The sequence below is a fragment of the Mauremys mutica genome, chromosome 6, assembly GCF_020497125.1.
Source record: "Mauremys mutica isolate MM-2020 ecotype Southern chromosome 6, ASM2049712v1, whole genome shotgun sequence".
NCBI lineage: Eukaryota > Metazoa > Chordata > Testudines > Geoemydidae > Mauremys > Mauremys mutica.
In genome coordinates this window covers 14,324,756-14,352,137 of record NC_059077.1, presented here as the reverse complement: position 1 = coordinate 14,352,137, position 27,382 = coordinate 14,324,756, and the positions used below count along the sequence as shown (strand labels likewise).

Sequence of the window (27,382 nt, the reverse complement as noted above, 5' to 3'; positions counted from 1 at the left end):
GCTCTTTGTGGCAGCCTCTACAAACTCTTTCATGGAAGTGGAACCACCATTAAACACAGAGCCCCAGTAGTGCTTTGTGGGGTTCTGTGCTTTACCTGGCCCTGCTGTTTGTGTGTGTGGTGCTTGCTGCACCTCTATGACTATAAGACCGTCAATGCAACTATTTGCTTTTTGCGGTGCTTGCTGTACATCTATGATTATTACTGTTTGTCAGTGATGCCGAGTTGTGTCACACTGTACGGTAACAAGTGGGTGTTTTCAGAACTGTGAGGCACTCTACAGCATCTGTCGTGCACTAATAAAGATGACTTATTTTCCAAATAATAGAATTTTACTCAGTAACAAAAGCAGTGCAAAGAAAAACCTGCACAATTTTAAAGTAACAACATTAAAAACATCATAAATGAATGGAACAGAACTTAAAGGAAAAGAACATCCATGCCCATTTTACCTACGCATACAGCAACCGTGGCTCTCTACAGGGCAGTGCATGTGAAGCTGTGGTTGTCCTTGTCCCCGAGGATGGAGTGGTAGGAGTAGGATGCAGCCCCTGATGCCTGGTGGAACACTGGTGGTGGGGTGTAGGGAGGTATGTGATGGAGTTCTCCCTGGACGGCAAAGGGAGGTGAGCCAGGACTTGTTGAACCTGTACGTCCACAAGAGTCTGCAGCGTCTGTGTTTGCTACCAGAGAAGCCCCATTATGTCCTGGCGCATCTCCCTCTCCTTTTCCTGCTGGGACTCCTGGGCCTTTCCCCTGTCCAGTCTTCCTTCTCCAGGCTGTCTGCTGTGTCCACTCTCCAAGCCCTTTGCTCACGGTCTGCAGGACTGGCTTGCAGGATCTCACTGAACATGTCACCCTGAGTTCTCTTCTTTCTCCTACTTATCTGGCTCAGGTGTTCCACGGGTGTGGAAGGGGAACCCCTCAAGGTCACAACGGCAGCAGCTGCAGACAAAGCACACACAGAGGTACCGTTGTCAGTACAGTCACAACGGAAAGTGACAGTTAAGATTCAGAACTCCCTTCCCTTGGTCCCTTAATGTTTGACTCAAGACAGGCTTATTGACACTACTGCTTTGGATTGCTTGTGCACAGGGCCACTCACAGCACCAGCCATGGTGAGTATGGCCCACCAGGGGTGAGCGAAACGAGGAGGGAATTGCTTGGTTTCATTAAACTATGAGTACCGGGCAATGGCTCTGAATACTGGCACCATTTTCCACAGGCGGTGGTGAGTTTAGCTGATCTCACTCCTGAGTGTAACAAAGGCAGAGAGAGCCCAGCTGCTCTCTCTTCTGTGTCCCGAAGCTGCCCAGGACCATATGCTGCGTCCTAGACCATCCTTGCGAGGTGTTTTTTAAATTTGTTCTTAAGATTCCACAGCTTCCCTAAGTAACCTGGTCTAATGCCCTTAACTATCCTTATAATTAAATTTTTTTCTCTAAACTCTAATTTAATCTCCCTTGCTGCAAGCTGAGCTGATTACTTCTTGTTCTGCTGTTGGTGGACATGAAGAACAATTGATCACCATCCTCTTTATAACAGACTTTTACATATTTGATGACTACTTATGTCCCCCCTCAGTCCTCTCTTCTTTAGACGAAACATGTCCAATTTTTTCATCCATTCCTCATAGGCCAGGCATTCTATGCCTCTCATCATTTTTGTTGCTCTCCTTCGACCCTCGCAGTTTGTTCCTATCTTTTTAAAAGTGTGATGACATGGTCTCCAGGCCTCACCAATACCGAACAGAGAAGAACAATTGCCTCCTGTGTCTTACATACAACACTCCTGTTAATACATCCCCTAATGACATATGCCTTTTTCATAACTACATCACATTGTTGGCTTATATTCGATTTGTGATCCCCTATAACCCACAGATCCTTTACAGCAGTACTAGCGCCTAGCCAGTTATTCCCCATTTTGTAGTTGTATGTTCGATTTTTCCTTCCTAAGTGTAGCACTTTGCATGTCTTTATTGTCTCATTGAAGTCAGACCAATTCGTCTAGATCATTTTGAATTATAATCCTGCCCTCCAAAGTGCTTACAGCTCCTCTCAATTTGGTGTCATCTGCAAATGTTATAAGTGTACTCTCCACTCCACCAGCCAAGCTGTAATGGAGATATTGAATAGTGCTTGACCCAGAATGGGGCCCCGTGGAACCCAACTTGAAATGTCCTTCTAGTTTGACAGCAAATCATTGATAACTACACTTTGAGAACAGTCTTTAAACCAGTTGTGTGCCCATCTTTTAGTAATTTCATATAGACCATATTTCCTAGTTTGCTTATGAGAATGCCATGTGGGACTGTGTCAAAAACCTTACTAAAGCCCTGATATATCATTATCTACTGCCACCCGCCCTTATCCATGAAGCTGATAATCCTGTCCCAGAAGAGAATTAGGCTGGTTTGGCAAGATTTGGCAACAAATCCATGTTGGCTATTACTTATCACATCATTATCCTCTAGGTGCTTATAATTTGGTTGGTTTTTTTTTCCCTGGATATTAAAGTTAGGCTGACTGATCTATAATTCCCTGAATCCTTTTTGTCCCACTTTTTAAAGATTGTTACTGTGTTTTCCTCTCTCCAGTCCTCCGGCACCTCACCAGTCCTCCATGAGTTCTCAAAGATTAATGTTTCTGAGGTTGCTTCAGCTAATTCAGCTAAATCCTGCTAGAAACGTTCACAAAAATGATCACCACAGAGACAACTAAGTATAGAAAAAGTATTGAGTATCCTTAGCCTGGTCAACTTGAGCTGATGCAGCCAATTTTTCAGGAAGAAGTTGAAGGCAGGGGGTTAAATTGGGATCCGATTCTTTGGGCTTGCCTGCACTAGAAAGTCGTACCATTTTAACTATACCAGGATAGTTAAAGTGGTACAACGCTCGTAGTATAGATGCAGGTATATGGTATTAATGGTGCTTTACACTGGTATAGCTATTCCTGTGTGGAAAGGGGCATAACTATACTGGTACAAGTCACCTTTATAGCAGTATAATGGTGCCCATACTAGGGGATGTTCTAGATAACTATATTGGGAATCACTCCCCTAACCTAAAACTTTTAAATGTAGACAAGGCCTTAAGATGAAATCTTGGCCCCACTGAAGTCAGTGGCAACACTCCCATTCAGTTCCATAGGGTCCAAATTTCACTCCGTATTCACCACCCTTTTCTTTGTTTCCTCCAGGAGCAGGGTTGAGCCATACTTTCTTATCAGGGTTTTCTTCATGAGCTGGAGCTCCTATTGCTCCCAGATGGTAATAAATCCTGTATAAATCTCATAGGCTTCAAGCTAGAAAATGTGATAGTACTGGAATTCCTTGTATTGTTCTCATGTTATATCTTTTATGGCTCAGATCCAAGTCCCTATAAAGCCAATGGACTTCAGTGGGAGTTGGATTGGACTTTATGTGAATTATTGTAATCATCTTTGGGAAGTAAGAAATAATCCCCATTCTTCCAATCCATCAATGACAAGGATTTACAGCCGAGAGTAGATTATGACTTTAGATAAAGATAAGATACGTGGATGTGTTTGAGTAACTATTGTAAAGACAACCCAGATACAACAGTGAGGAGCGGTGGATCAATGCTTGTAACAACAATATCACAATAATAAAATCAGAATATTTTGATTTTTTCTTTAATTTATCACTGGAAAGAGCAGGTCTTATCTTTATTCTGTAGCAGTGTTTGAAAGATCAGGTCTTACGAAGCAAGTGGTATTCTCTGACATACCGCATCCACCTCGTTTTTATTCATTAAAAAACACAAAAACCCAGAGCTGCAAAATAGGGATTGATTTCAAGCAATAGCTGCAAAATATTGCCCTCAGGATAGAAGTTATCTGAGCTTTAAAATAATACACGAACTAAATTTCACAAGCTCTGTAATTTTTCTCTCCCTGGGGCAGTATTTTACAACAATGGCCCTCAAGCCAATTTTTCATAATACAAAATGTTCTGTTGCTACAGGGTTTATTTTTTCTATAATCTGTCTTCTTCCAACACACCTTTCAATCTCCTTTCTGCCCTAACTTCAGCATGATTTTCTTCAGAACCTCATTTTTCTCAACCTGGTTTGTCAAACCAGGATCTCCATTTCTTTCTCTGAAATGTGAGTTTGAACTAAAGTGTTAATAATTACCAGCATCGAGAGAACTATTCATGGTGCTTGGAAGACTCTATCAAAGGTAAAGAAATTTTATCATCCCCATTTTAAAAATGGGAGAAACTGAGGCACAGAAGTCTAGTTACTTAATCAAGATCACAGAAGAAGTCAGTCCAAGCCAGAATTAGGGTTCAGGAGTTCTGTATTCCCAGTCCTCTGCTCAAACCCACTGTATCTCTAAAGTATAGCCAGCACTTTAACTGACAACAAGTGATTTTAAACTATATAAAGCAGCGGCTGAGGGCACCACTAAAGTTAAGGGTGTTTGAGGGTTCCCATTTCAAATGAAATTTTCTAGGCTTACCGCATTGTCATAATAACTAATACCCCAACCATGCAAACACTGAGGGTATGTCTACACTAGACATGCTACAGCTGCGCAGGTGCAGCACTGCAGCTGCACCACTGTAGAGCTGTAGTGTAGACACTTAGAAGAATTCTTCCATTGACCTAGCTACCATCTCTTGGAGAGAGGGATTTATTACAGTGACAGAAGAACTCCTGTACTGTCACCCTAGTGCTGTCTACACTGGGGCTTAGGTTGGCTTAACTACATCTCCCACGGATGTGAATTTTTCACACCTCATGAGTGACATAATTAGGTTGACCTCACTTTCTAGTGTAGACCAGCCTTTACACACAGGAGCAATTTTATGCACAGAAGTAGATCCATGGGTGCAAAGTTACTCATGCTTGTAAGAGCTGGTCTACACTGAAAAGGTACATTGGCATAGCAACACCTTTCTGGGGAGTGAAAAATCCACATCGCTGAAAGACGTAGTGAAGCTGATTGAAACCACGGTGTAGACAGCACTATGTCAACAGAAGCATTCTTCCCTCGACCTCGCTACCACATCTCCAGGAGGTGGATTACCTACAGCAATGGGAGGGGTTCTCCCGTCACTGTAGTAAGTGTCGACACTGAAGTGGTACAGTGCTGCTGTAACATTTTAAGAGTAGCCATAGCTTCAGTATTCATAGGACTGAGGCTTAGACTGTAAGCTCTGTGGAACAGGGACCATCTTGTTATTCTGTGATTGTACAGCACCTGGCACAATGGAGTCCGGGTCCATGACTAGGGCTTCTAGGTGCTACTGCTATACACATACTACATAATAATAATTTAAAGGGGTACTGTCATGCTAAAAATCAAGGGCCTGATTCTCACTTATGTGAAGACCTCAGTGTCTTAATGTATAAATCAGACTCAAGCTTCAAGTATTTAATAAAAACATCCTTGCCAGGAACAGCTATTGTAATGGAAAGGAATTTTGAAAAAGGCTGTGTCCTTTAAATGCTCCAGCTAGCCTGTGCAACAAACACTAGCTTTTAGTACTGGCAGAGATGTGTGGGGGACATGCTATGTGGAGATGTTTCTTTTCACAGCTTTAGGTTACGGCGGCTTACTTCATCTTGACCTTCATGTACATAATATGATTTATTAATGGTGTTAGCGGCAGTTCCAACATTACTAATTAATGCAGCAAATTTGTTTTCTCCAAATCAAAGTTTAATCCGGAAAGTGGCCCTCAAGGATTTCAAACAGGGGAATGGTTGAAAATGTTAAAGACACATGGAATAAAAGAGAACCATGTGTTACTCTGAGTACAGAGTAAATATGGAAGCTGACTGCCCCTAGTTCTTCCCTGGCTCTGTGACATTACTTGCCCATTGTAATTTTGCTAGCTGCTTATAAGTTGGCAAACCTCTGTATGAACTGTAGTTTGCACCGCGTGATCCAAACAAGTTTGTTTAGGGATCTGAAGTATGATTTTGAAGGGATGGGTCTGAGGCTTTCTTGTGGGCGAGATGCATGCAGAGACTAGAGGACTGTGGAAAGTGGCACCCAACAGCTCCTACCAATGCGATGAGAAAAGCAAGAGTCAGACATGATTTTTGCATTTTAACCCTTTCTGTGCTATAGAGATTTTAACCAGTCACAAGATTTTCCTATGAAAAAGCGAGGGCACCCAGCCCACAATTCTCCCTGTCTTAACCATGCTGTATAAAGAACCTTAAAGGGACACATTCAAGTTGGATTAGATCTCATGTTTAGGCTCTGTTGTAATAAATCCATGGCTACCATGACATTGTGGCTAGTACATTGCATATATCGTGGCCATACAGAACTTCATAGCAACAGCCAGGTGAAAACGCAGATGATCCATCTCCAAAATCCCAGTCTCCACATATTAAAGAAGACTCTTCACTAGCTGTCAGCAGCATATGGCCTATGACATGCAGATGAGAAATTCGGATTCCTTCCAGCGGTGCACAGTGATGGTGACATACGCACACTAGCCTTTTCAATTACAATATATATAAATCTGCCTCCAACAATCAGCAGCTTTGAGGTATAACCAGATGGCGTGAAAGACGATTTCGCTCTGCATACAATTTGTCCAACATATATCAGCTACATTAGGATTCATAGCATGTAACCCAAACAGGATGTCGTAAATGCTGATCTTGATTTTGTCGTGCATTTCCACCAAGGACAAAGAAATGCAGCATTAGCGTCTTACCAAAAGTCCAACCTCAAGCCCCAAAGTCCAGTTCTCGCCAGAAGTCCCTCTCCCACTCAATCATAAATTGCTTACCTAATTTAAATCTATCTAGCTGACGTGTTTATATAGCATCAAACTTGAAACTATCATCCTTTACCGCTCTAGACCTCAATGTCCCCATTTGTGACCGGGGATAACACTTAACTTGGCAAGTGTTTTGAGAACCTCTAAGTGTGTAAATCCAAAGTACTATTATTATTATAAATTCCCGCCATGTACCACACTCATGACTAATTTGTGCAGTCGATTATTTATTAATGACAGGGACCATCCATAGCCCTCCGGACCAATCAGAAGTGAGAGTAGCTCTCATCCATGCAGTCACACTGGTTCAGTTGCCACTTCCCTCTTTAAAGCTGCATTATTCGTGTGGCCTTGGAATGGAAGGCACTTTGCAAAGTATTGTGAGGAGCTCACCTAGTGCAGCGGGGAATTGGAGCCAAGAGAGCAGCTGTAGATCTCTGGCCTCCAGAGAGTGACGACAGAAGGGAATTAATTGGATGCAGTTGGCTCGTTCGTGCTACAGATCACTGCATGGTGACGAATCCATTCACTTGGACTGGAGTCTGAGAACAGACACACAAAGCTAATCTGAGCCGTGAGCCTTGCCTTGCCCATCGGAGCAAAACGCCCTTGCTCAAGTCTCTTGCTCAGTGGAGTAGGGAGGGAGGTGCTACGGTATATGCTCTGAAGCACTGCAGGGATATGTCTACTGCCATGGAGGTCTATGTCTTTTTGGGTGGCCCTGGTGTTTTTTGTTTTAAAAGGTCTCAAAGGCTGGCATTGTAGGCTGTCTAACAGGACTCCTTCCTCAATGAGTGCACAAAAGGTCCTGTAAAACAGAGGTGGCCCATGAACCAAACACGCCCCAGGGGTTTTAACCCAAGTCCCATGACTAACTATCTTCAAAGAGACAAGGTGGGTGAGATAATGTGTTTTACTGGATCAACTTCTGTTGGTGAAAGAGACAAGCCTTTAAGCGACACAGAGTGAAATATCCTGGGCTGAACATGGCTACAACAGCACTGCAGTAACTATCTTTAACACAGAGATGTGGCTCACAAAGACCAGACCTCTGAGCAGGGAGACTTGCATGCTGGGAGCTATAGGTTTTTGTGGGCTAGACTGCCATATTAAAGATGAGTTCTGCTCTGTGGCGGGTAGTCGTGTTTATCTGAGGTTTAATAATTAATGTTTGTTGAGCACTTTGAATATGGAGAGGAATAGATATCATGTGATACAGATTAGGTCTGATGAAGTTCTGGCAAGTTGCCAACAGGGTCCCCCCGCTGGACATAGTTTGTGCATCCCTGCTGTGCAGTTGGTATTATTAATTATTATTATTATTATTAATTTATATTACCATAGCACGCATGGACTTGATTGCACTAGCATAAAGCCAAAGAAAGTCCAGGGAAGTGACTCAGACGCAGTTCAGAATCTGGGTCAGTGCTGAAATGTTTTAATTACTAGCAAAGACATTTTTTTTTTAAAAAGGAAGCTTTTTGAAAAAGTTCCCAGTTTAAAGAAAATACCAGTTTCCTTTAAAATAATTGCTGAATGAAAACATTTGACTGGCTCTAGTCATGACAGCTGTTCATTGCCACATGTATACCACTCCCATGGTGCATTGTAATCGTCCCTCTGACCAAGCTGGGTGGAGTGGGTGCATCATGGAGGTCACATGACTGTGGTGCATCAGTTGAGATGGGGTCCAGTCAGAGAGTCCAGTCTCCAGGGAAGGCTTTAGGCACAAGGCTCCCAAACTACAACTCCCATGAGGCACTGCAGCACCAGAGACAGAAGCAGTTTAACATGACATTGACTCTAAACAAAAAGTTTGCTTGGGTTCAACACACCAGAACAAAACATTCAGTGGCATTAGAACAATTTGGCTAGTGGGGGTGCTGAAGGCCATTGAACAAAACTGTAAACCCTGTATATGATGGAAACCACTTCAAGCCAGGAGGTGCTGCTGCATCTCCAGCACCCCTAGTTCCAGCACCCCTGAAAACATCCCAACATTTTTTTATTCAGAGGTGTCTGAACTTTTCATTCCATGGAATGTTTTCAACATTTCATCCCAATTCAGGACAAAAACAAAGCCCAAAATTTGAAAGGAAATTCTAAATTAGAAGGAAATTTTGATTTTTGCTCCGCTCTACACAGGAGAAGTTTGCATAGCTGCTGCCCGGGCTCTATGTGTTTTGTGAAGAAAGAGGACTTCAGTCTTCTGTGTTACAAATCTATGTGCCACCATCCCTAAATACAAAGAGAGACAGACACAAACATTGTGGGGCAATTCCTCAGCTGATGTAATTCAACATATGTGCATTGGCTTCAATGGTGTTACCCTGATTAACCAGCTGAAGAGCTAGCTTTCTGGTATGTTTTCTGATGTTTTTATAGATACATAATTAATTACTATTATTGTATTTTAATGGTCTGTCCAGCATCCTGCGTCTCTTGGCTGGGAGGAAACATGTTTAGCAAATTACGAATATATTATTATATGTATTAAAATGCTCAATAATTATGGGCATGAGGAACCAATGCAAAAATCAGGAGAGAGTTGATCTCTTGTAAGCTTTACACAGTACAAGTATAATTGATCACACTGGGCTTGACCTGAGACCCTTTGAAATCACTAACAAAACTTCCACTGGCTTTAGTAGAAGCAGGAGAGGACCAAAGTAATTCTGATCTAAGAATTTTTGCTTTAAGGACATTAATAGCTTTAGACTTTTAGTTCCCAGTTTGATTTGGATGAAGGAGGAACCACAGCCAGCTGGAAATTCTCCAGTGCATCATTTCCCTGCTGTTTACTATTTTGTTTTTTTCAAGTTGGACAGATCAGGGAGAATCAGGTTAGAGTTTATGTCAAAAATGTTTTCAAGACAAAGTCATTTAGTCTGTGATCCAATCACCACTGCCAATGATTTCACAGAGTGATCATTGCTCCAGAACTGTTGAGTAGAACTGGGCAAAACTTTTCCAACTGAATGTTTTTCCGTCAGAAAATGCCAATTTAATTAAACTGAAATGTTTTGTGGAAACGTAGATTTTTTCAGAAATTTAATTGGAAATTATCAAAATGTTTTGTTTCAATTTTGCTTTGATTTTATTATATTCATTTTATATTAAAATTTATAATATATAACATAAAAATGTGTAGACTTTTATATTATATTATAATATAAGTTGAAATAATAAAGTCAAAATGAAACTTTTTAACCTTATCAAACCTAAACACTGTGGTAAGGCTGAAATGAAACATTTCAGAATATTTAATTTCATAAAAAACTCAGATTTTGAGTTTTCATCATGATTTGAGACAAAACAACATTTTGAAATCTTGGAATTTCCCATGGGATGGAAATTCCATTTTTCAATCAGCTCTACTGCTGAACTGTTATACCTGGATAGATAGATAGATAGATAGATAGATAGATAGATCATAATTCTCCTCTGTCTTGCACTTTGAATCATCATTAACACCTGTACAAAGTGAGGACAAAGTGCTACAAATCAAAGTTTTGCTTAGGTGTAAATGGCAAGACGAGAATCAAACTCTCCATCTCTAGCTAGGTTTTCCTAAGGTCTATCACTGCAGTACGCTCCAGTGAAAGTCATCCATCTACAGCAAAGGATCAAAAGCGTCAGCAGCAATGCATGTTTCCTCACACAGCGTGGCCAGTGTGCCCCGCTCCTGACCTGGAGGGAAGCCTTTATTTTTGCATTCACTCTTTGGACAATCCATTGAGGCTGCCAGGAACCTATCAGTTGTGATGGAAACACCCTTCCAATAGAAAATGGGCTGAGACCCACCAAACTCATTTCACACACTGATACTCAGCTGGCCATTGTATAATTCTCAGCATAGCTTAAAAATTAAAAAATTTCTAATCTTTCCCTTAATGGTTCTGTCTCATATGTCACAAGGTTCAAACAGAAGATGCCAACAGGCTCTCTCTACTGACTGATTGGTTTAAAATGAATGAGTAGTCGTATTTATTATTTGTTTTATGGTAGCAGGCCACCCATCCGGGACCCATTGTGCTAGGCTCTGTATTTACATCTATGGAAAAAGTGGCCACTGCCCCAGAGAGTTTATCAACTAAATGAATTAGTATAAATTATTTACTATCAAGTGGATTTAGCAAAATCCCTGGTTAAAAAAGAACACTGAAAAGTGAACTTCACGCGAAGGCTTTGTTAGACCCACTAATACAGCAGGATTATTTTAACGTGTCTCCAGAACAAATATCATGGGACTGGTCTCATCATAACCCCCTGACTAAAAGTCCTTCTGAGTCTCTATCAAAGCCTACAGGCCCCCAAAATGATTTGCACTGAAAGGATTTTTTTTATTGCTGGCTCTGCTTGGGGTGGTTAATTGTGGGTTCTGCGCCTTGCGTCTGTAGGGGATTAAAAAAGCAAAACAAAAAACAGTCCCGAGCAAGTCAGATATAAACAAAGCTGTGCACTCACTCTCCCTGCCCTGTGAACATGCCCACAATACACGTGCTTTGCTGGAGCACCCAGGGGACTTTGCCAAGACACACTTTCTGTCTCTCTTATGCATAAGCTTTCCTCTTGGTCAGGGTATCACTTACGTAGCACCATAAACGTATATGGTGCTGTACATACTGTGCCCTCATTGGAATCAACAGTAAAATGCTCCTTGCCTTCTCTAGGACCCATAGATTAAGACAAGTTCCTTGACCCAAAGATCTTACAATGGAGACAAGATAAGTGAAGTGAAGTGAAGGTGTGAAGATTATACACCTAGTGATTGGTGTAATGTATTGATCTTACCACTACACCCTAGTTTTAAATTTACTGCACTGTTTAATCTCTAAGGACTCTGCTGTCTCAGTGGCAGGTAGCAATTTTGTTCAGTACAGATTGTTACAGAGGAGATACATACACAGTCCTCTTCCATGGAGACTTTACTTTTATACATAGTCCTCTTCCACGGAGATTTTACTTTTGTTCTTTCTTGTTCGTTGATTTTGATGAATCTAAAATAAACTCTTTCAGACTGAAATCAATTTGCTTTTTTGTGTATGACAAATATAACAATATGGGCCTTGTCAATTGGACTGTGTTGAAAGGAATTTTTACATGGGGAAGAAAAGGTCAGTATTTGTGAAGGTGCATACAGGGAAATGGGTCAGGTTGTGATTTACCCAAGACCACACATTGTCCAAGGAGTCACTGTTCAGGACATAGACCTTCCTCAGCCAGGTCTGGAGGCAGGAGAAGTCTGGCAAAGGGGGCACATAGGTGCATGACACCATGTGGCCTAGGAAGACCAAGCAGGACTAGACTGTTGTGTGAGGACTGAGTCAAAGTTGGACGCTGAGGTCTTTCATTGCTAGGCATCTGCCCTGCAGTAAGTAGGCCCTGGCCACAACTGAGTCCAGGACTGCTCCAATAAATTCTATAGGTGTTAAAATGGACTTTCCTGGGTTTACTTGACAACCCAAGGAGCGGGAAAAGTTGAGCAGAGTGGTGAGCATCACCTGCACTTCTTGAACAATCGACACTTGAGGAGCAAGTCATCCAGGTAGGGGAATATATGATAGCTCTGACAGTCCAGGTGCAGTCCAGGTGCTGCTACTACCGCCTTGACCTTCTACAAACCCTTAGAGGCATGGAAAGTCCAAAGGGGAGCACCTTGTACTGGGGTTGGGGTGGATTTGCCAGCACTGGCAATTTTTCAAAATCAAGATTGGAAGTTTTTCTAAACCATCTAGGAATAATTTTGGAGAAGTTCTATGGCTTGTGTTATACAGGAAGGTGGATTAGATGATCACAGTGTTCCCTTCTGGCCTTGGAATCTAAGAATCTATAGAAGTGCTCTGAGCTCACTGTAAAACACAGGAATTTCTTGTGTGCTGGGTGGATTTCTACATGAAAATAAGCATCCTTTAAAGTAAGAATCACAAACCAGTCATCAACATTCAGGGAGGAGATTATATTTGCAAGGGTAATCCTTCTGAATCTTGAGTGGCGGATGAAGACGTTTAACTGCCTGAAATTCAAGATGGGTCCCCAGCCGCTTGTCTTTTGGGAGATTACGAAATATTTGGAGTAAAAGCCCTTCCCTTGTGTTGAGGAGATACCAGCTCTATCATCCCTAGATGGATCAGGGATTCTACCTCCTGCCTGAGAATGAAGGGGAAGGGGATTCGGGGGAAAGGATATAGAGGAATTTGGTTGAGAGGAAGTCAAAAATCCATTTGTCCAAAGTTAGGTTTTGGAAGGAAACAGGCTAGGTGGCCAGTGAAAGGAGTGATGGAGATTGGCTGTGCTGGGACTGGTTGATGGCTCTCAAACATCCTGTCAAAATGCCTTCTTTGGAAATGGCTGGGTCTGGAGAGGGGATGGTGGCAGGGTGGTGTATCTGCCATGCTGTGCTCTCAGGTGTTTTCTCGGTGATTCATAGAGCCTCTGATAGTAGAATGGCTCTGGGGCTGGCCAATATCTATGTTGCCCTGCCTTAGAGTATTGTCTGTGAGGAGCTGGGTTGTAGATTTCTCAGGAACAGAGGGTGGCATGCATGTATTTTAGTGAGTGAAGTGACTCATTGGTCTTTTCACAGAAAAAGTTGTTACTTGAACTTTCTTGGGAAACCCTGATGACTGCAGCCAGGAAACCAGTCTCATAGCCGCCAGATTGCCGGGAACTGAGATGCCGTGGTTGCTGTATTGAACGATGCCTGAAGGGATGATCTGGTTAATAATATCTCTTCATCAAGGATATTCTGGAATTGGGGCCTACTTTCGTATGGTAATTTACTGATGAACTTTGGTAGCTTGTTGTAGTTAATAAAGTTATGCTTAGACACCAGTGCCTGGTAGTTCACAATATGGAAAAGTAGGCTGGTGGAGGAAAATCTCTTGGCATCCTTATCCAAAGGAGTAAATCTCAATCGGTATTGTTTGCACCACACCATGACTGCTTATACTACCAGAGAGTTTGGGTTCAGGTGAGAGAATAAATATTCTGCCCCCTTAGAGGGAATGAAATATTTCTTTTCAGCCCTCTTGGGGGTAGAGGCACAGGTGGCCAGTGTGTACCAAATGTCCTTGGTAGGCTCCAAAATGGCCTCATCAATAGGAAGTGTAACTTTGAAGGGAACTTCCAACTGGAGAATGGCCAGCAGCCTGTGTGTGGGATCCTGAACCGCCTTCAGCAGAATCTGGAAGGTTTCCTACTTAGAAGCCCTTGGTACTATATGTAATCACCAAGAGGGGAGAGGGAAGCTGGTGCTACTGCCTCCTCTGGGGAAGAAGAAGAAGCCAGCAGCAGATCCAGAGTCATGGGCTATTCTGGCTGCTCTTGTTCCTCACCCTGCTCCAGGAGCAGTTGGGATCCTTCCACGGGAGGTGATCTTTGGCAAACGCAATGCCCCTGCTGTTCAAACTCTGGGGCTCTTTAGTAGGGATCCCAGGCACTCTAGTAATGCCAGTGGGTGGGATCATAGTGATAGGAGGATGGACTGCTTGATGGGGTACCGTTGAGGTATAAGGGTCTCGGCGATATGGGGGTTCCCAAGGGGATCTGGAGGCCCTATCTGGCTGAAATACCATGTATGGGCCATTGGCAGAACTGACAGCACCATCTCCCGCTCTTCCTCACAGTAAGAGTCATTGGACTTGAAGGGCAGAGCCATCAGTACCAGCAGTGCCGACGAGATGGGGGGGAAGCCTGTACAAATTACCAGGGCCTGGCTGTCCGGAAGGAGGCCCGGGGCCCGGCTTTCCCAGCTTCGTTGGCCCTGTTTAGCCGGTCCACCCTTGCTGGGGGGCCCGAACATTTTTTTTCACTGGGGCCTGAACCCGCTCTCGACGACCCTGAGTACCTGTTGTGTTTTGGTAGCTCAGCCAGTGTGTAACCAGGTGTGATAGGTTAGCACTCTGATCACCGTAAGGTCAATCACTTTCCCCAGCGATGATTGACTGAGGAAGTAGGGAGGCATTAGCCAATCGAACAGGGAGGCTGGGTGAGTTAAGTAACTAACTGGCCCATCAGATGACTAGCTTGATAAAAGGCAGAAAAGTGGTGGAGAGGGAGGGAAGAGCAGGGCTAGTTGTGCCCAGGCTGAAGGAGATCCCAAGGAAGGAAGATATTTTTTCTTCCCAGGGCCCTGATGAACAGGGTCTGAAAGTAATAGGGCCATAGTATTAGAAGAGTTATATTGGCCTGTAAAGATGGTGGTGGAGGGGACTTAAATAAATTACCTGGAGCGAACACTAAAAGAAGAGTATGTGTGTTCTGTGCAGACCAAGGATGGGAGGAAGGAAGCCTGGGTACATCAGGTGACTAGCATCCCAACAGGACTAGTGGGTGATGTGTTGTGTTGTGAAGTCTCTTGCTATCACTGGATCTGAAAGGATCAGAGACTCCGGATCCATGTAAATTGCCAGATCCTCAAGAAGGGTATATCGAGGTCTGACAGGAGGAGAACTAGTGGGCATCTTTGGAATTGGATCTGTTGGTGCTGGCAGGGTTGTCTAGGCTTGGTGTGGAACCACTGGTGCCAAAGGTGGTCTGCTTCTACTGTCCTTATGTGCCTTAGTGGTTGGTTTTGGAGTGCTAGAAGCATCTAGTACCATCAGTGCCAGCCTGTGATCCCATGAACTCCACATGTGCCAGCTCCGGGGTGTGGAGAATCACTTGGCTCCAAGGGCAGGGGGAAGCTGCCCACGTCTTAGCAGACTTACAGGTGGTTTTGACCTCCTTCCAGTGAAGGTGCTGCTCTTTACTCTCATTGTGCCTCTTTTTAGAGGAGTCTTTGTGTCTGCTATTCCGTCAGTACCGGTGAGGCACTGCTCGGCAGCTCCAGGCGACAAGGTGGGGACTGGTAAGGTCCCGGGTCCAGGCAGCGCCTCATGGTGATCTCCGTCAGGTGCTTGTGAAGTCTGAACTCCTGGGACTGCTTGGTGTGGAGAGGGAAGGAGTGATGATTACCTGTTTTTTCATTCCCTCTGGGGCACCTGGCTTTGGCTACCATTGGAAGACAGGATACTGGGCTAGATGGACCTTTGGTCTGACCCAGTATGGCCATTCTTATGTTCTTAGATGTCACACTTCGATGGGATATGTGACTCCCAGAAGTAAATGCAGCTCTCATGTGGGTCACTTACTAGGTAGGAGAAGACAGGCAAAAGGAGGGAAATCCCTGATTCCCACTAACTATAAACGCTCAAAACTATTTACAGTGTTTTTTTGGGAACGTTGAGCCTAAGAAACTAGGAGCTCTGGACACAGGAGGTTCTGTCCCGGTAGAAAGGGACTGAAAAGGTGGTTGGGCCAGACTGCCACTTACACCCTCCGTTTATAGCATGAGGGAGCATAGTGTGCAGGCATGGACCAACAGATACTGCTATGGAAAATTGCCATTCCCGGGAGCATGGTGTGATGTTATTGATATAAACTGGGACCATATAGAACATGGGTTGCAACCAAGGTCCTGTAGTGGCACCAAATCTTATGTAAAAAGGGGTCATATAAGGTGTCTAAGACCAGGTTATGGGTTGCTGGTTATGATTATGCTGTCCATATGTATGTATCCTTTTGTAGTTGAAGTTATGAGTATTGACTCTATACTGTCTGTATTTCAAATTTGTGCTGTGTTTTTGGAAACATTCCAGACAAGTTGGTATTAGCTCTGACTAGCCTGCTTGATGGCCCATTAAGGACCATTAGCTACACAATTAACCCATGGAGAGAAGGCAGATACGCCTTGTAACTCAGCAAATATGCAGGGACTTGCCCATGTGACTCCAGACTCCATTTTGCTGTAATTTTCCACAGTAAGAACAAAGAGGTTCTTACACCTGAAAAAGCCTATATAAGGCTAATGCCTCATCTCCATCTTGTCTTCAATCCTGCTTCTTACCTCTGGAGGGACTTTGCTACAAGCTGAAGCTCTACACAAGGGACTGATGACCCATCCCAGCTGGGGATGTACTCCAGACTTGATTTGAACCTGCAGTTTACTCCATCACTGCTACAAGCCTGAACTAAAAACTTTGCCATTACTGTATGTAATTGATTCCATTTAACCAATTCTAGCTCTCATCTTTACCTTTTTCCCTTTATGAATAAACCTTTAGATTTTAGATTCTAAAGGATTGGCAACAGTGTGATTTGTGGGTAAGATCTGATGTGTATATTGACCTGGGTCTGGGGCTTGATTCTTTGGGATCGAGAGAACCTTTTTCTTTTATTGGGGTGTTGGTTTTCATAACCATTCATCCCCAGGACGAGTGGGACTGGTGGTGATACTGGGAGACTGAAGTGTCTAAGGAAATTGCTTGTGTGACTTGTGGTTAGCCAGTGGGGTGAAACCAAAGTCCTTTTTGTCTGGCTGGTTTGGTTTGCCTTAGAGGCGGAAAAACCCCAGCCTTGGGCTGTAACTGCCCTGTTTGAGCAATTGGTCCTGAATTGGCACTCTCAGTTGGGTCCCGCCAGAACCGCATTGTCACACATGGAGTCCATGTGCACCTAGCAATCGAAGGAAAACTTGTCTGTCTTCTGAGCACACCGAGGGAATAGTGGGAAAGCATAGGAGGACTATCAGCTCCCAAGTGGTTTTGCCCATGTCCTCATTTCAATGTGGATGGGTTACCAGCCTGAGTAAAAGCAGCATGCAGGCTTTAGCCTATAGCCCTAGAAAAGCCAGCTAGCCAGGTTTGAAAGCACCACTAAACTCAGGGGAGAGGGTTGTGTGTGAGGAACAGCTGTTTAAGAGCCCTGGGGTATAGACCTACCCTTGTAGCGGTGGAGCTGAGGTTAGAACTCAGGCATTCTAGGATCCTAGTCCTGTGCTCTGGCTATTAGACCACCTCACCAGAGACAGGCAGCAGCTTTCTATGGATACCCACATGGTATCCATCTGTTCAGACATCAGTAACAAAACCTTTTGGCCTTCTGACCTGATGCACCTGTGCATGCTAGACTCCAGGCCAAATCTGGAATGAAGGTGCCGTACCATGACTTCACAATAGGTGCCTTTCTTTCATCTAGCACCTCATGAAGATAGACCTGCTAAGTATTTTCTGAGTTTAGTTCTGAACATCAGACCGATGACACTGCGCACAGCTGTACATTTGTCCAATTCACTCTGGGCACAGCTGTTAATGATGCTGAAAATGCCCAGTGCAGCTTCCTCTCTGGCCCCGAAATTAGAAAACGCTGTTAACAAATCCAGCGGCAGAGAAGGGTTTAATTACAGAGCGAGGGAACCCACACTGTTCCACATTCGTTTAAGGTTCTGTTTCATCTTTTGCCAAAGCAATAATTATTTAAGCTACATTTCAGCTCACATCAGGGCAACAATGCATTACGTCAAGCGCGAGCTTGGTTTGTCACTTCAACGGGATTTATCTTTGCGATCCATGCTGCCACGAGGCCTGTGCTTCAAAATGCACCAGCCTTTGCGCATTATTAAGGGTAGAGCTGAAAAGTGACCGAACCCTGATTTGTAAATGCGTCACATTTAGAAAGGCCAAGTTTGGATTTATGGGCTCTCATTAGTGGTACTCACGGGTTTTCAGACTGCAGCGATGAAGTCATGAAAATGTTTCCCAATCTTGAATTTCGTATTTGCACCAATGAGTATGTAACTGTCAATTCAAGCTGAAAAGTATTCACCCATTTAAAACATTTCAACCAGCCAGCCAGGGAGCAGAAACAGTGCTATATGATATCCACACAACATGAACAGTAGAAGCAAACAATTTACTAACACCCCCGAGGCTGAAACTTATTAATCCAAACCATTTGATGAATACTTACGAATAATCAGTACATCAGAAGCTCGTCACAGTGGGTTTGTGACATATTCGCTGATCAAAATGGGGACTAAATTACTAATGGATATTGTTCATAATGGACAATATAAGTCATAGGCGCCAACTCCGTGGGGGAGTTGGGGGGAAGGGGTGGTGTGGGGGTGGGGCCTGGGGCTGGGCAGGGGTTGAGCACCCCTGGGGAAAGGAGGAAGCCTATGCTATAAGGAATATGTCATAACCAGGATTTAAAAATCCCCTGTTGGCCCTTAGAATGAAGGCTCTAGGGGTGTCAAGAATAGAGAGCACAGCAAGTCAGTGCAAAATAGCACTTAAAGACTGAGGGCTAGAGTCACAAAATGATTTAGGCACTTAACTGCCACTTTAGGCACCTAAATCCCAGAATCAGGCCCAGCTGGGATTCACAAAGCCCCTGCTCAATTTTCTCTGAACTTGTAGGTGCCTAAACTCACTTGGCCCCTACATTTTTGCAGTAAAGGTACCTTAGGCGCCTACGTTTCACCATCTGAGCATATGCACTGCAGCCCCATGCCAGGCGTCTGGGCAGGGCACCTAAGCCCCCGAGCAATATATGAACTGGGAAAGCGGTGGGGGGGGGGCGGGGGGGGGCGGGTGGTGGTGGGAAAAATAGGCATTTCTCTGCTCCCGCATAACTTTTAGCCCAGTAGTTAGGGTACTCACAGGAGATGCAGGAGACCCCTGAGCTCAAGGAGAAGCAGTAGCAGGGGTTGGAACTAGCATCTGCCACTTCTCAGGTGAGTGCACTAACCACTGGGCTCCCTCACTCTCTCCTATTGAAGCTGTCACAATGTGGATAGATATTTTTTTAAACGTCATTGGAGCAGGGAAACTGGATCCTGGATCTCCCCAGTAAGTGCTTGGACCACCAGGCTAGCGTGTCAGTCACTCATTTGCTGTCTCTCTCTGACCCCAAGACTTCTTTCATTATTTAGCCACAGTGGAACAGCTTCAACAAGAAGCATATCCCATAGTCCAGTGGCTAGCGAACACACCTGAGAGGTGGCAGATCCCAGTTCAAATCCTGCCTCCCAGATGAGTACCCCGCCCATCAGAAGTTAGGAGGCATGACCACCACCATGGGTGGTGATGGTAAATGTGCCCAACATCAAGAGTGGGTTTGCATCTGAGAATCCCAAGCAGAGGGGGCACCAGTCTGCACCTCGGTGTCTGTCTCAGAAAGACATCCCTCTCAGCTTGGCATCTCCCAGCTCCTGGCTTAGGTGAGGAATTGGCTAGCCTGCTGGCTTTTGTGAATCCCATTCTAAGGCAACTATCTCTCCCCATGCACTGTAGAGAGAGCCTAGGTGCCTAAACCAAGCTTTTGTGAATCCCAGTAATTTTCTGCACGGTGATGCTGAAAAGTTTCATTGTGATGCTAGCCCTTACCCGTTATATAGTGATTTTCATCCATGGATCTTACAAAGGAAGGGCCGTATCATTATCCCCATTTTACAGAGGGAAAAACGGAAGCAGAGAGCAGCGAAGTGACCTGTCCAACGTAACCAAGCTGGTTAATGGCACAGCTGGGTATAAGATGCAAGTCTCCTAATTCCCAGTGCCCTGCCGTGGTCACTGGGTCAAAGCATCTTCCAAATAAAGTGTACCACAGATCCCTTCATTATACTATAATGGAAGCTGATGTTTCTAGTAGTTAGAGCAGGCCTGCACAACTCGTAAAGCGGCGAGGGCCATATTACTCCAAAGAAAACAGCTGAGGGCCGACCCCTGCCGGCCCTGCCGACCCTCCCCCAGCGCCGCCAAGCCCTCCCCAAACACAACACCCCCCCTAGTGCCGCCCAGCACCCTTGAAATACTCCCCCCCCCGTCCCGCCCGCCCCATGGAAACAAACCCTCCTTCCCCAGCGCTGCCTCACTGAAACATTGAACCTTGGTAATATGTTATAGCAGGCCCCTAAGGTAGTATAATTAAAGTAAAAGAAAAATGTCTTTTTGCTAGAAGTAGAATAAGATCTTTCCCCCACTTTGTAATCGATTGCCCTGTTGAATGAATGAGGTGTGACTGAGGAAGGCGTGGAAGGCAGCACCTCCAGACAGCTGCAACCCTCGGAGAGGGGATGGGAGCCAGACCAGATCAGTAGAACATGTCAGCCACTGACTCCTCGCTTGCCTCCTCAGCCCTCCTCCCCGGGCTCGCCTCCTCACCCCCTGCCACTGCCCGCCCGCCCGCTTGCCTCCTCATCCCCCACCAGTGCCGGCTCGCCCATTCGCCACCACTGCCCGCTCGCTCGCCTCATCCCCCCACTCCCCTGGGCTTGCCTACTCAGCCCCCGCCACTGCCCACCCGCCCGCCTCCTCAGCCCCCCCTCCCCTGCTGCCGGCTCACTGCCCCCCCGCCACTGCCCGTCCACTCGCCTCCTCACCCCTCACCACTGCCCGCCCGCCTCTTCAGCCCCTCTCCCTCACCCGCTGCTTCCCTACTCACCCCCCATGGGCCACACAGGGAGCCCACGCGGGCCGCATGTTGTGCAGGACTGAATTAGAGTAAGCGATCTGAGATTAAGGCCTTGTCTAGACTAGGGGCAGCTGGGGCCGGCCTGGAGGTTGGGCCAGTGGCCTGGGGCAGCCCTAGGTCGGCCGGCTGCTCAGTGCCCCGGCTGGCAGCTTGGGGTGGCTGGGGCAGGCGGGCTGGGGCTCCTCCAGCCGTGGGGCTGAGATGGAAGCTTCAGTCTCCAGCCACAGGGAGGCTCAGAGCTCCGGGCGCCTCGGGACTCCGGTGGGTGGGGAGGTAGGGCCTCGGGCAGTAGGGGGCGCAGGGGCTAGCCTCCCCAAAAGGGGAGGGTTCACCTGATGCCCATACCCGTCTACCTTGGAATTTTACCATCTGGTTCATCACTCCTGAAAGCATGTACCCTCCCCCCAAACACCAGCTTGCTTCAGCGCACACAGTCCACACAGTTTGCACACCAGAGACCTGCTTGGGGTAAAATAAACCAAAGGTTTATTCAATAGAAAACTCACAGTTTCAAAGCTGAAGGAGCCAGGGAAGCAAACACATACAAGTTACACAGAAAATAAACACAAAGACACAACTTCAGGCTTTACACTTTCAAATTAGATAAAAATCCCTTTTCTAATACAAGTTACTTATGATCAGCTTCCCAGTCATAGAGGGGATCCAGCCTTTCACGGTGACTGTCCCTCAGTTTCTGGATAGATTTCACTTCAAACTCTTTCCTCTTTAAAAAGGGGGTTCAGGTTTTTTTTCTTCAGTTACTATAGATATTCCAAGTGGGGAGAGCTCCCTCCTTTCTTAGTTTTCCAAGACTGGGGTTTTCTTTCCAGTATCAGGTTGTTTCAATGTTTTCCCATTAATGTTGATGGCCCATCATTTGTCTTTTCCTGGTTCCTACAATGCTAAGTGCTCTGAGCTGGTGTCATCTGCTTGAGGAGGCAGCCTCTCCCTGCCTGGCTACCCACCGCCCCGCTGTGAGGTGGAGCTGAATGCTACAATGCCATTCATGAGCACAGTTTTATATACACACAAGTACATACATTCATAACCACCATCTGTATGCATATCTTGTAATGACCATCGAGTTCAGAACATCACAAGCTTCCATAAAAGACCTTACTCAACGTATTTGTATACACAATAACACTGTATACGATCAGTTGATTCAACTGCTTATTCTTTAGGGTTCAAATCCCCTGTTCTCCCCTTGAGGAGGATGGTCCCTGATTGTCACCCTGGCCCCATTGCAATTAATGGCTAAAACTCCCCTTGACTTCAGTGGGGCCAGGATGTCACCCAGGGTTGCCATGGAAATACAGTATCATCAAGTTGGCAGTGAGCTTTGAGGCAGTTCCCTCAGGAGAATGGGACTGGCACTATGGAAGCTAAATATGATTTTGGCTGTGGGCGGGGGGGGAGGTTGTGTGTGTGCAGGGAGCGGGGTGTGTGTCTTGCTTAGGAAGGGGGTTGCTTGAAAAAGGTGGCCTTTTGTACAGGGTTTGCTGTGTATTCAGTGTCTGGATCCCTTCCACACGTTCTGCTGACTCCCTGCGGAGCTCTGTGGAAACTTTGACCGGGATCTGGAGCTCCTGAGCTGAATGCAAGTGAGGTTTTTCAAAGCCAACTTGGGGATTTTGCCACCCAAATCCCATTACATTTCCATGTGGCTAAATCCCCCTCGATGGTTTTGACAATCTTAACTTGAGTGCCTGCTCCCGCTCTCATGGAAGTCAGTGAAAAAATTCCCAGCGACTTTAATGGGATGGGGATCAGGCCCTGGACATGGCTGAGGTGATTTATCCCGCGTCAATTCCTCAACAGGTAGCACTGGTACATGCTGAGCAACGGGAGCTATTGTGGTTTCAAAGCACTTTAGGCTAGATGTACAAAGGAGGTTTTGGGACCTGCCACTTTAGGCACCGAAGTCCAACTTTTAGGTACCACCGACATTCTCAAAACCACCACTCAGCGGCTGCCTGATTCCCCAGATGCCTACGTTTCCACTAATGGGTATGCACACCACCACCTAAATCCCAGTGCTGCCTCAGAGCTAACAAGCAGCTCGGAGCTCTAGTGCAAGCCGAAGCTCCAACAGTCCCCGAGCTATCTTGCCCGAGTCTGAAGCCATGACTGGACCATGCCTACAGACTTGGGCTCTGCACAAAAGAGAGGTAGGAGAGAGAGAAAGGGTCTGTGTCCTCTCAGAGTACCCAATAGCCTGGTGGTTTGGGTACTCACCAGGCATGCAAAACACCCAGATTTGGATCCTGTTCTGCCTGATTTGGTGCAGGACTTCACCCCCCAGTCCAGGGGAGTGCCCTAACCACCAAGATATTGGGGGGAAGGGGTCTTTCCTGTTGAAGCTGTTCCACTTTGTATAAATAATTAAACATTTGAGGCTGTGGGCCTAAGTCCCACCCCTTTCCTCTGCATTTCACTCCTGGCTAGATAGGCAGAGCCCTGCTCAGATTGCTGGCTTCTGAGAATCCTTTCTTAAGTGCCTAATTCTCCCCATACAAGGCATGGGGAGCCTGGGTGCCTAGGGGTTACGCCTTGCAGCCCCTAAATACCTCTGCAAGTCTAGCCTCTTGCCTACTCACAAGTCAACTCCACTAGCCAAAAAAAAAAGGGCCTAGCTTACACCTGCAATACTATGGCTAGTGCAATCTCTGTGAATCCATTCAACATGTAGTTTGCAGGGGAGCTGGCTTGTTAATAATGGCCTGTCTGCACACAAAAACTGCAACTCGTTAAGTACACCAGAATAGTTGGAGCAGTAGGCAGTACAACCCTCTTATGAGGATGCAGTTATACTGGTATAAATATACATATATCACTATAGCTGTTCCCGTGTGAGAAGGGGAATAAATTATAGCCGTACAAGACACATTCACACCGCTATAATGGCATCCACACTGCTATAATGGCATCCACACTAGGGGCTGTGCTAGTATAACCATATCGTTACAAAATATCACTCCCTTCCCCAACCAACATAATTATACTGCTAGAAAAACCGGCATGTAGACCCGGCCCTAACTGGTTGTAGTTTACAGCTCTATACAGGATTTCAGGACAAGTCTGTGTGTGGATACTCTGATTTCCAATTGTGTCTCTTATTTCAATGTAAATGAAGTCTATCTTTTTCTGACCTAAGAAACAGGACTCTCTTAACAGCAGTATCCACTGACATGAAGGTGTGAATAAAAGCTGATTTAGTATTTTTTGCTCACCAGTGAGTTGAAATAGTCACAAGCTTCAGACTGTAAATAAAATGCAAGTACAATATATTATGGGTATGAAATGTACACGGCTTAAACTGATTCAAGATGCTTAATTTAGCTCATAGATCTGGATTACACATAAAGTTGCACATGATTAAGTAAAAGTGTGATCCTCCCCCTCGTCCCATCATCATGACAGAGCGGCACCTGGGCTACACCTGAGCAGCACTGCAACCCTGGGCACCAGGCTGCAATGCTCAGAGCGGGGAGCTGAGCCCAAAGCCCCAACACGCCTGTGGGATAGGAGCCACCGCTGTGGGGTGAGTGTGGAGGAGGCTTGCAAGCCCCCCTTCTCCCCTAGGACTCCTTCCTTCCCTGCAAACAGGACCCACCCCACCCCCTAGGCCTCCCATGTGACCCTTTGATGCACTCTGGGGACTCAGTTTTGGGTCATGCCCCCTGGATTGAGAAACCCTGTCTTAAAGGACTTTACAAACATTAGTGGAGCCTCACAATACCTTCCACCAACATTATTCTCCACCTTGCCAATCGGGAATTTCAGGCACAGAGAGGCTGTGGCTTATGCAGCATCAGGTAGCAAGTCAGTAGGAGAGTGAGCACAGGAGTCCAACTCCCAGTCCCCTCGAGACCTCCCTGCATTGTGTAGCATCTCCCTCCTTCGCCCTCTCTGTCACCACACACAGTGCTGAGCGTCAGGCATGCAACAGCCTTATGCAAAGCAGGGGAGAGTGCTACGTAGTGCTGTGCTCTGCAACAACAGTAATGCACAGGATTACAGAGCAAAGATAGATTTTACTGGCAAGATGAAAGGAAACTGCATCTTTAATAATGTACTTGGGTAGTTTGGAGGGAGCCAGGTTGGTGGTATCAGTGCAGTCAGAAAATCCCACCATCTGTTCCTGGGAATCTTGCTGGCTCCGCTGTCCAGCCAGAAAGACCACAGGGGGCTCCATTTTCTCATTAAAAAGGGACAGTGGATACTCAGTGGTGTCTAGACCAGGGTGAAAGGTTAAAACACAGTAATCCCTGGAACATGTTAAACTGATCTTCCCTGGAAAAAAAGAAAGAAAATCAATACAACTGTAACTGAGGTAGGCAAAGAGACATTGCTCTGTGTGTGTGTGAATTTAATAACTGCGAATCGGATTGAATACCTTGTCTTCTGTGCATGTTACTAACGATGCTTTGGGTCGGCAGTTCTCATTGTGATCATCTCTGCCCCCCCGGATAACACAGGTCACACACCTTCCCTTTTCTGATCTTTCAGCAAAAACATCCAGTCTTGATTTTAAAATTGCCAGTGATGGAGAATCCACCACGACCCTTGATAACTTGTTCCAGTGGTTAATTACCTGCACTGTTAGACATTTACGCCTTATTTCCAGTCTGAATTTGTCTAGCTTCAACTTCCAGCCATTAGATTGTTTATCCATTTTTCTGCAACACTGAAGAGCCCATTATTAAATATTTGTTCCCCATTTAGGTACTTATAAACTATGATCAAGTCACCCCTGAGCCTTCTTTTTGATAAACTAAATAGATTCAGCTCTTTGAGTCTGTCACTATAAGGCAGGTTTTCTAATCCTTTAATCATTCTTATGGTTCTTCTCCGAACTCTAATTTATCAACATCCTTCTTGAACTGTGGACAACAGAGCTAGACGCAGTATTTTCCATCAGCAGCCACACCAGTGCCAAAAACAGAGGTAAAATAACCTCTTTACTCCTACTAGATATTCCTCCATTTATGCATCCTAGCTCTTTTGGTCACAGCACTGCACTGGGAGCTCACGTTTAGCTGATTATCTTAGAAGCAGTGACTCCGAAAAAGATTTGGGGGTGGTGGTGGATGGAGTCCCCCATTGGGTAAGTATGGCCCACATTGCTTGTTCCTAGATATATATAGTTACATTTAGTCCTATTAAAATGCATATTGTTTGCTTGCAACCAGCTTATCATGCAATCTAGATTGTTCTGTATCAGGGACCTGTCTTCTTCCTTATTTACCACGCCGACAAGATTTGTTTCATCTCCAATTTTTATCGGTGATGATGTTATGTTTTCTTCCAGGTCACTGATAAAAACATTAAATAGCATTTAGCCCAAGAACTGGGGTCACTGTGGGACCCCAGTGGAAACACAGCTGCTTGATAGTGATTCCCCTTTTTACAACTACATTTTGAAACCTATCGCTTAACCAGCTTTTAATGTATTTAATGTGTGCCAGATTAATTTGATATTGTTTTATTTTTTTAATCAAAATGTCGAGCGGTACAAACTCAAAAGCTTTACACAAATCTAAGCGTAACGTATCACCACTATTACCTTTATCAACCAAATTTATAATCTCACCAAAAAAGGGGATATCAAGTTAGTTTGACAGGTTCTATTTTCCATAAACCCACGTTGACTGGCATTAATTATATTACCCCCCCCTTTACGTCTTTATTAAGCGAGTCCCCTATCAGCTGCTGCATTCTCTTACCCAGGATTGATGTCAGACCAACAGGTCTGTAACTACTCAGGTCATCTTGTTTACTCCTTTTAAATATTGGCACAAAATTAACTTTCTTCCAGTCTTTTGGAACTTTCTCAGTGTTATTAGACTTATTGAAAATCAACATTAATGGTCAAGTGAGCTCTTCAACCAGCTCTTTTAAAACTCTTGGATGCAAGTTATCCAGACCTATGGATTTCAAAATGTCTAACTTTAGTAGTTGCTTCTCCTGAGATACTAATGGAATGGAAAGAGTGTTAGCATCATAGGATATGACTATGTCCCGTTTTGTTCCCAAATACAGAACTGAAATATGTATTGAACCCTTCTGCCTTTTCTGCATTAAGGTTAACTGGCTGCCCTGTAGGGAATCAGCAGTATTGGATAAGCCATGGGTGCCGAATTATTTTGTGTGAGGGGGGCTGTTACTTTTTTGTAGAGCTGAGACATGAAATATGTGAGGAACACAAATACTACAAAAACAAAAACAACCCTCCCTCCCCGCAAAACGTGGCAAAATAAGGAGTCAATGGAAGTTTCTAAACATTGATTTCAATATTTATTCTGTGA

At 45.0% G+C, this 27,382-nt stretch overlaps 1 protein-coding gene across 1 annotated transcript in view; it reads right to left on the bottom strand.

The window, feature by feature from the left end:
• Positions 1-513: 513 nt before the first annotated feature.
• CTIF (cap binding complex dependent translation initiation factor) overlaps positions 514-27,382 on the bottom strand; it is a 351,966-nt gene continuing 325,097 nt past the window's right edge. Inside the window, exon 14 of the transcript XR_006580437.1 lies at positions 514-944. The gene's annotated coding sequence lies outside the window, so the exon portion shown is untranslated. The remainder of the gene's footprint in view (positions 945-27,382) is intronic.